General features: G+C 41.8%; 1 non-coding gene across 1 annotated transcript; it reads right to left on the reverse strand.

Annotated features, from left to right (window-relative positions):
- Positions 1-864: 864 nt before the first annotated feature.
- LOC131222696 (small nucleolar RNA R71) lies at positions 865-971 on the reverse strand. Its single transcript, XR_009160158.1, has one exon. It is a non-coding gene; the product is annotated as a small nucleolar RNA R71 (small nucleolar RNA).
- Positions 972-8096: the final 7125 nt, after the last annotated feature.

Raw genomic sequence — 8096 nt, forward strand, 5'->3', positions numbered from 1 at the left:
GGTTGTGAACAAGTTTTTGGCGCCATTGTCGAGGATTATGGCTGTGCTTTTCTGAATTTAATTAGTATTAGAGTTAGATTAAGATTAGGATTAACTTTCTGTTTTGTTTATAGGTTAGGATTTTTCTGAACTTATTTTTAGAATCTAACTTGGTTTTCGATTTTGTAGGATTCTAATATAGCAATTTCCAATCTGGTAACCTCTTTCTAATTCTCTCTCTTATTTTAGATCTCTTATTGTTTTAGTTTCTCTAGTTTTCTTTCTTAGGTTTAGGTTTAGTTACTTGAGGGCTTCGAGTGTTTCATGCTCAAGTGGGTTCGTGACAACACTCGACATCTCTTAAGTGAAGGAGGATTGGTCGAAAGGTTGCCTATCCATCATAGGATTAGACACCACCAGATATCCTTAGAGTCAATAGAAGTGATGGCTACAAATCAACCTATAAATCAACCTCACCTCCAGTTGAGCAAATTCGGGATGAGAATGAGGTGCATAATGTACCCTCGCCTCGTACCTTTCGAGATTTCTTACGACCGGCGGGGGTGAGTACTCCTTCCTGTATGATTTTTCCAGAAAATACAGGGAATATAAATATTAAGATAGGGGTAATCCAACTCCTTTAAAAGTTCCATGGACTTGAATCTGAAAGTCCATATCTACACATGAAAGAGTTTGATGAGATAGTAGCCACCTTATACTTTTCTAATATGTTTGAGGACACAATCAGGCTGAAACTCTTTCTCTTCTCTTTAAAGGAAAATGCTTAAGATGTGGTTGCATTCACTATGTCTACGATCCATTGGCAGATGGAACGACATGACAAGGGAGTTCATAAAGAAATTCTTCCCATACCATAAGACGAACACCATTAGAAAGTTGATCATGAACTTCACCCAAAAAGAAGATGAGACATTCTTTCAATGTTGGGATCGGTTTAAGGATCTTGTCAGTTCATGCCCACAACATGGCTTCGAAACGTGGCGCATAACAAATTTCTTCTACAATGGACTGTCATCTTCTATGCGCTAATTGGTCGAGACAATGTGCAATGGGAAATTCATGAACAAAGATGTCAGTGATGTGTGGGATTACTTTGACAAACTTGCTGAAAACACACAATCATGGGACATCTCTTAAAGACCTAACACCACTTCTAAGTCTACTCAATTAAAAGAGAGGGGTGGAATATATATTTTGAAAGAGGAAGATGACATAAATAATAAAGTGGCTAACCTCACAAGGAAAATAGAGGCCATGGAACTTAAGAAGTATAAAGCTAAGGAAGTTGTTTGCGGTATCTGTGCTTGCAACATACATACAACTGAAAATTGTCTAACCATACTTGCTTTTCAAGAGGTATCGAATGAGCAATCGAATGCCGTGAACAATTACCAAAGACCTTTCAGTGGACCCACCTCAAATACATACAATCCCAGCTGGAGGAACCATCCCAATTTTAGTTGGAGGAATGAACAAACAGCTAACCCTCAAGGGGCTCTATCTCAACTTTTAAATCAAAAGAGGCCTCAGGAGGATACGATTTTAAAACACATTCAAAATTAGGAGCTTTTCAATCAAAACACATTACAGGCCTTCCAAGACCTTAACAAATCCATTCAAAGGATTGAGGCACACTTAGCAAGTGGGGAGAATTCCAGCCCAACCTCTCCCTAATCCAAAACCGCAATATGAAATTAGTGAACCAATCTCTTCAAATCAGATGGAGCAAGCTAAGTCTATCACTACTCTTAGGAGTGAAAAGACAATTGACAAATCTATTTCAGTAAGGGCTGAAAAGTCTAAGGACTCGGAAGAAGACACAGATGATAGACCTAGCATTGCTTCACATGGGTTAGAACCGGAACCTCAAAGCAAGCCGATTGCTCCATTCCCCCAACGGTTGATTGCACCAAAACCTCTAGCCAACTCACAGGATATTCTAGAGGTGTTGAAACAAGTGAAGGTCAACATCCCTCTTCTTGATGCTGTGAAACAAATTCCTTCATATGCCAAATTTCTAAAAGACTTATGCACAACCAAGAGGTGATAAAGTATCAAAAAGAAAATTTTCTTGATAGAAAAAATGAACGCCATTCTCAAACAAAATGTGTCACAAAAATATAAAGATCCTGGTAGCCCAACTATCACTTGTATAATTGGGAATCACCAAATTGAGAACGCACTTCTTAACTTGGGGGAGAGCATAAGTCTAATCCCTTACTCGGTATACGAACAACTGGGTTTAGGTGAATTAAAACCCACCCGGACCACATTACAACTTACTGATTGCTCAGTTTATGTACTGAGGGGGATGATTGAGGATTTGTTGGTCCAGGTTGACAAATTCTACTATCCAATAGATTTTATCATCCCAGATACTCAGCCAATTATAAATATGAGCACTCGAATCCTTGTCATACTTGGCCACCCGTTCCTTGCTACATCCAACGCTATCATCAATTGTAAAATGGGGTCATGAATTTGTCTTTTGGAAATATGATATTGAAGCTCAATATCTTTTTCAACATGAGCAAACAAGCAGAGGATGATGATGAGGCCTACGACATTAATATGATAGACTCTTTCGTGGAAGATAGAGCTCTGATGACCTTATCCTTTGACCCTCTAGAGATGTGCTTGGCACACTACCCTAGTTTGGATGATGACACGATTAAGGAGATAAATGCCATGCTTGATACTGCACAAATACTTGAAGTTAATTGATGGAGGCCACAATTTGAGAAATTGCCTCAAACCGATGTAGTGCCTTTACCGTCTAGCCTTAAAGCACTGAAGCTTGACCTAAAACCTTTGCCTGCTAATCTTAAATATGTCTATTTAAGTCAAGATAAGACATACCCGGTAGTGATTTCTTCCCACCTTGAGCAAGAACAAGAGAGTATGTTTATCTTTACTCCCATTGAGCATAAAGGAGCCCTTAGATGGTCGATTATGGACCTTAAGGGAATTGACCCTTTGATTTGTGCTTACCACATTCATCTTGAGGATAGTGCGAAGACCTCCCAACAACCACAACGTAGATTAAATCCAAACATAAAGGAAGTGGTTAAGGCCAAGGTACTGAAGTTATTGGATGTGGGTATTATACACCCCATATCCAATAGCCAATGGGTAAGTCCAACTCAGGTGGTTCCTAAGAAGTCCGGAATCACCATCGTAACCATTGTCAACAATGAACTCATGCTAACTAGTGTTACTACTGGTCAGAGAATGTGCATTGACTATAAGAAGTTGAATACCGTCACGAGGAAGGACCATTTTCCTTTGCCCTTCATTGATCAAATCATAGAAAGGCTAGCTGGTCACTCTTACTATTGTTTCCTTGATGGATATTCAGGGTACAATCAGATAGAGATAGCCCTTGAAGATCAAGAGAAGACAACGTTCACATGTCCTTATAACACCTTTGCTTACCGAAGGATACCATTCAGACTGTGTAATGCTTTTGCCACTTTTCAGTTATGCATGTTGAGTATATTATCTAACGTGGTAGGAAAATATTTAAAGGTCTTCATGGACGACTTTTCTATCTTTGGTCCATCTTTCAGCGAATGTCTGAAAAATCTGAAAAATGTGTTGAAGCGATGTGAGGAAAAGAAATTGGTATTAAATTGGGGGAAGTTCCATTTTATGGTTTCTAAGAGAATAGTTCTTGGACATATAATCTCGTCTAAGGGAATTGAGGTAGACAAGGCTAAAATTGACCTTATCTCCAACCTACTTTGTCACGCCCTAAACCCACCCAAATCCAAAAATCGGATTCACAGGAATCCTGATCACCCGATCCGGTGCCGACAGCCTCTGTAGTACCCCATTCTCGGCTCCCAGCGCCCATATGCCAGGTTCCGATCCTGGGATCTTACAAGGAGGATTTTCTAATGTACATTTATCTTGTAAGAAGCATAACCACAAGTTTACCCAAATCACAAAGGCAACATCATCAACACATATCCACTAATATAAACATTCGAATACAATGCTGAAAGGGAAATACATATGTCAAAATCAAAGCTCCAGAAGTCAGCTACATGATCCAAGCTCCACGCTGCTGTAACCTAACATCACCTACACGCATCTATCATGCATAAGCTTATAGAAAGCTTAGAGGGTGGTATAAGTGTGTGCAAAAGGTAAGTGCTAAGTATTTAATACAATGCCATAATCATACAATATCGAAAATACTGGTAAGATCATGAATCATACGATATCAGAGTACGTAATACAGATCAGCTATACAAGAGAGGAGTCATAAAGAGAAAAATATCAGATGCCGAGGATGTAATGCAATATACAATTCCTTATGAGTTCACGAATACCGTCAGCCATATCTAAACCATATATATGTAGAAACATAGTAACTCAAAATGTCATATGCCATGGATGTAATGCAATATGCGGTGCAAATGAAATGACCATGCTGGAGTGTGAAGTCGGGATGATGGTAGGTAGTATCACAAGCTATGGGGTCCATCACAAGGGACTTCTATCTAAACCAGTCCCATACCTAATTTGGATAGTCAGAATTAATGTGGTAAACTCCTGATCTCAGGTTAGTCGCGTGCCTCAACCGAAATCCTAGCCATTGTGAAGGTACACGTAACAAATGGTTGTGCTCAACCAGCACGAGTGGATGTGAATGAATGAATGAGTATGCAATTCCTGCTCCACAAATAGTACTGTACATCTCTACAATCATCACCAGGGTCTCGTATACTCCAAACTGGCTACCACCCCTACAGGCTGCATAGCCCAGCAAGTGAAAAAGACCTCACTACCCATCTGCCAGCAGTATACCAATGCCTACTCGGCTCGTTGATAGCGGACCCATTTAGGAGCTAGTCAGATTCAGCCTAGCTATGCCTACTCCCTTAGGTAGGTAAGGCCACATCTCCTCCCAACCGACCATGACAAGGTGGGAGATGCTGCCTACTAGTATGCAGCCCTCATGCGCTTATATATATCCACTTGGTCTCGACGTTGGGGCATCCTCTAGTACCAAGAGGGTTTAGAAATTTTCACCCAGGGCCATCTATGACAGCCCGATGCTAATAACAGATTTCTAGTGTCCCATCTGGCCATCCATGATATACCTGTGGAGGTTGCGGCCCTAATGTTGATAGGGCGTATAATAATAACAACACACAATGCAAGGTGCATGAGTCATACAATCCAGTCATGCATCAATCCTGCGCATACCGTGCGCTTATGTGAGATAACCTCCGCTTATCTGGGAGTCTCATAACAACCTGACTAATGTCATATGCAATGGTCAACTACATCTCATAATAAATATGCAGAGGATGCGTATGGGCATATATCATGATGCTATGCTGTCACATACTCATAATTGGTATTAGTAACCGACATCAATAATCGACCTCAACAATGTGGACATTTAACCAACATTGCCCCCAAAGAATGGCCCACATAGAGTCTAGCATATAGTGGACCCATGGCCTCAACAAGGGCCAAAAATACAACACCATGGGCCTCACTCAAGAGCTTATTACAATGGGCCTTTCACATGGGCCTAACATACATCATAATGGGCTCTATAGCCTGGCCCTCCAAATGCACCACAATGGGCCTCATACAATCATAATGGGCCACGTCACATGGGCTTAATACACATCACATGGACTGCATCACATAGGCCTATTACATCGGATGGGCCACGTCCCATGGGCCCTGAATACATCACAATGGGCCACAACCCCTGGGCCCCAAGCACATCGCAATGGGCCTCTCACACGGGTTCATTATGTATCACATCAAGGTGGGCCTCAATGGATGGCCATAAATACGTCACATTGGGCCTTATATACATCAAGTGGGCCACATCACATGGGTCACATATACATCACAATGGGCCTCTAATACGGGCCTAATATACATCACAAAGGGCCACATCCTATGAGCATTATATACATTACATTAGGCCTCGACAATCGGAGTTGACCTCGATAATTAGAATCGACCTCGATGATTAGCCTCAATAATTGGAATTGGCCTCGACCAAACGGAATCGGTCTCGACCAAATGGAATCAGCCTCGATAATCGGCTTTGACAATCTGACTCGGCCTCTAGAATCGGAATCGGAATCAGCCTTGACAATCTGACTCTGCCTCGATAATCGACACCAATGATCGATAATCGACACCGACAATCAGCATCGATAATCGGCACCAACAATCAGCATCGATAATCGGCACCGATAATCAGCATGTAAACAAGGCAGGGTCTATAGAGGAACAACCAATCAACCATAATATAAGGATCGGCCCTCGGCCAGGGTTATATTAAATCCGATGGCGTGAAACCATCCGTTTATGGCGAATGGGGCCCACTTATCTGGGTGAACCCACAAGAGAATTATGAGAATGGGCCTAACAAGGCCTAAGGGAAGGTCACAATGTGGACATCTAACCATCATTGCCCATCAATGTGGACATTTAACTAATATTGCTCCCAAGGAGTGGCCTACATAGGGCCAAACATATAGTGGGCCCATGGCCTCACATACAATCATGATGGGCCTCATTTACGTTACATCGACCTCATCATATGGGCTAATATACATCACATCAGGCCTTAAATACACAATAGGTGGGCCTTGCACCTGGGCCTCAAATATATCATATGGGCCTCATCGCACTGGCCTCAATACTAGGCCTCATAAATCAAGTAGGCCTCATTACATGGGCCTAACAATACAAACAGGTGGGCCCTACCCATGGGCCAAAATACATTGTGATGGGCTGCACCATTGGGCTTCATGCATATCAAATCGGGCCGCACCAATGGGCCTCATGTATATCAAATCAGGCTGCGCCAATGGGCCGAATCAAATGGACCAATTCAAATGGGTCGAATCAATGGGCCTAATCAATGGGCCGAATCAAATGGGCCAAATCAAATGGGTTGAATCAATGGGCTGATTCAAATGGGCCAAATCAAATAGTCCGGATGAATTGGACCTATATAAATGGGCCAAATCAAGTGAGTCGCACCACTACACCGATCATCTATTATTAGGGATCATTTTAGAGTATTATAAAAAAATGAATCATATCGAAAGTCAATTGGACCATACCGTAAATGACAGTGGAGGTAATGTTTTCCACTGTTTAGACCAAACAGGGCCACCACAACATTTATTTCCACCCAATTTATTCATAAGGTCACAAGACCTGGCTAAAGAGGAAAAACAAATATCATTTGGTCCATAACTTTTTGAGATTCTTGAAAGATTTCAATGGTGGATGTTCAAACCCACTGCTGCTGTGGTGTGGTCCACCTGATAACTAGATTTGTCTTATTTTTTTTAGTCTCAAGCCATGAGACGAGGTGGTCCAAAATAGATGGACGGTTTGGATGTAATACAAACATCAGGGGTGGGGTCCACGTACGTGGCCCACCAGAGGACTAAATCTGCTTCATTTTCATGTTGAGCCAAAGACGAGCTCACCAGATGAATGGACGATGTAGATACAAACATACATCATGGTGGACTCCACCTGTCCAGCTTGCTGGACAGTGTGGATATAAACATACATCACGGTGGACTCCACCTGTTCAGATCGCTGGATGGTGTGGATACAAACATACATCAGTGGTGGGTCGCACGCACGTGGCCTACCTTACATATAATATAATATAATATAATATATATAAATTATAAAGAGCCACCGTCCAGACCCCTAGATTTTCTGGATGGTGGAGATCTCATACATATTTACATGGTGGGTCCATACGTGTGGCTCACCTCATATCATGATAATATATATTATAATAATAATATATAAATATATGACATATATCATGTATATATAATACATGTCCAGTGTCCAAGAGGTTTGGACGCTTTGGATGGCATGGATTAATCCACATCATTATGAGGGTGGGCCCCACCATCCTGACCCCTGGATGGTGTGGAGCTAATGCATATGCCATGGTGGTTCCACACGGGTGGCCCACATCGGCCTTGGATCAAACTGATACTTGTGTTTTCCTTCGATCAGGCCCGTCCAAATAGATTGCCATGTGGGCCACTCGGTGGACAGCATGGATGAAA

The sequence above is a fragment of the Magnolia sinica genome, chromosome 1 (assembly GCF_029962835.1).
Source record: "Magnolia sinica isolate HGM2019 chromosome 1, MsV1, whole genome shotgun sequence".
Taxonomy (NCBI): domain Eukaryota; kingdom Viridiplantae; phylum Streptophyta; class Magnoliopsida; order Magnoliales; family Magnoliaceae; genus Magnolia; species Magnolia sinica.